Genomic DNA, 2,641 nt, shown 5'->3' on the forward strand with positions numbered 1-2,641 from the left:
TGAGTGATGCACCAGCCAGTCTCTGATGTTCCATTTTCTGGTTGACTTGCTGGGGAGCTGTTTGCCCATGTTAGAGGGTGTAATGCTGGTGCAGAGTTCGAAACTCTTTATTTGGAGCTGGCAAAAGGGAAGGGAGCAGTGGGGGGGTTATCTGGGGTTAGACCCCGGGGAGGCAGCTGGTGTTTGCACTGGTAAGTCCCTGCCTCCTCCACTGGTGCGTTTTCACACTGTGCATTCCCACTTCCTCAGGAAGTGCTTGTTCTTTTGACTGTAGTAGCAGTTTTATTAATGGCTTTGCTGGGTCGAAAGGGGGGGTGCTGCCCGCTCAGGAACGGGCTGGCATGTCTGGCACAGTGCAGGACAGCTCTGTCTTGGCAAGTCTGCCCGTATCTCCCTGTCTTGGGGCACTGGAAGGATTTTTCGTAAAGTTTTGTGTGTTTGGGGTTTTTTTTTTTTCTTAATCCCCATTCCTCACCTCCCTTGTGGGTTCAACCTTGGGGAACCTGGGTGAGGACCTGGCTCTTCTCCCTTGCCTGCATGTGAGGAAGGACGGACTGGCCTGTGTGCGAAAGCTCCACTCCGCATCTCCTGCCAAATGAGACAAGGCCAGTTTGTCTCCAGCTTGGCTGCACATGTGGCTTGGTTCGTAGCCCAGTGAAGGCCAGTAATGCTCTCCCAGCCACAGCTGGGGCACAGCTGGAGGGGGTAGCAGGCAGCAGGCAGCTCAGGGGTGGTTTGCCTGTGACTGCTGCAGGTTTGGCTCCCTCAACCACCCCCGCTCTGGGTCAATAAAACACACTTGCACGAAGGGCTGTAGCCTTCACATGATTTAAGGGAATGGTAATTTAATTAGGGACCAGCAGCACCGTGTGGGGCTCGGAGGGACTCCTGCCTGCTGTAGCATGGCACAGCTAAGCCACATCTCTGCCTTGGCCACATAGGGTTGGCCCCCAAACTTGCTTCATCTAGGATCAAAGGGAGCATGGAAACCCCTGGGAGGAGCTGGAAGTGCTACTGCCATTCTTTAGCAGGTTCTCCTCTTCCAGAGGAGATTCCAGAGTATGCTGGAGGTGGTAACCCTTCCTTTTGTTGTCTAGTAGGAAAATGGGATCGTTTCCACCTGTGCTGGGCAGCATCTTTTAGCTTAACTGAGCTGAATAATGAATTCGTTGCACATCCCTAGCTCATGTATATCTGCCATCCAGCACAGGCACCTCCCAACCAGCCAGATCCACCAAGGGATGTCACAGTTTGACATGGAGAAGCACTGTGCCCTTTCCTTGGTTTCATTTTTCTTGTTTATCTCCCAGCTTGGCTGCTCTGTGCCCATCCTCAAAAAATGGTGGGGACTAAGGAGGTCCAAATCTCTTGGCTAATTGCATCTCACATCAGTGCTTCAGTGTTTATAGGAGACCTTGTTTGACTTCTGAAAGGGAAAGTGCTGGGAGAGCCTCTTCCTTCAGCACACTGCTTCTCAGCATCTCCGTGTGTCTTCAGAAGAGAGAGCTGGGACTTCCCGAGGACCAGAAGGGAGTTAGGTGCCTGCACCTCACTGAGCGGGACGTGGTGTCTGCCTCCCTTTGCCCTGTGTCAGTAGCTCCTCATCCATTTGGCCTGTTGTATATTTGGAAAACCAGACCTGTAGCGTGGGTAGGAATTGATTTCTGACCTCTGTAGGCTTTGCATGTGGCCAGTGGCCCACTAGAAATGTGTGCCCTGCCTCAGTTACAGGTAAGGAGTAAATTCCCATGTGTTTTCTGCCCTCGTAGATGTTTGGTGGATGTGCAAACGTGCTTTTCGGCGAATGCAAAACCTGGCTGGTGTCTGGGCTGAGATGTCCTCTGTTTCTCGGGATGATGTGGCACCTTGCTATGAGCTGCCACCACCCGCTTCAGCTGTAGATCCCTGCAGAAGCAGCTGCCACGCTCCTCCCCGGAGGCAGAACTATGTCAGTACTGGGCAAAGAGACCTTGCATCAACAGCTGTCGTGCTCTACTCTCCTCCAAAGGCTACCAGTTAATTCCTCACAACGCAATCCATCTGTTCTCAGCCTGTGAGCTGCCCGAGATAGGGGCTGTCTTTGCTGTGTGTGCTTGAGCAGTGCTGCAGAAAGGGGTCCTGGCCTCGGGCACGATGACAAGGAGAACATTAAACTTCTGGTGAAGTGGCTGTGAGTCCTGGCACACCTGTAGGCTGATGAAGCTGTTGAGGGAAACAGAATATTCTTGTCCTTTTGGCCATGTGCAGAAACCATCGCAACGGCAGCAGTATGTCTGGATGGTTTAAAAAAGTTTTGCTATCCCCTTGCGCAGTGGCTCTTCTAGCATCTTGGGTACCACTAAACCATATAGGTCTTTTTTTTTCCATGGTGTTTTTTTACCATCATGTTTTAAGTTTCTTGGGCTCTTCAACTTTTCTGGAAGCATGTTGGAGGAGCTGAGATCTGTCTGTTCATCTGTGTGGTCCTCACATAACCATATGTCAAGGCTGTGCTCTCCAGAACGAAGAGAAGAGTGATGGTGCTGCTCAGCACATGCAGAATCCTGTGCCGCCTCCTGTCCTTTGCAATGTTCGTGCCCTGGGCGGGAGGCTGTGGTTTCAGGGCTCCTGGAAACCACATAAAAAAATATCCCAGCCCTGT

This window comes from Falco cherrug, chromosome 13 (genome assembly GCF_023634085.1).
Source record: "Falco cherrug isolate bFalChe1 chromosome 13, bFalChe1.pri, whole genome shotgun sequence".
NCBI lineage: Eukaryota > Metazoa > Chordata > Aves > Falconiformes > Falconidae > Falco > Falco cherrug.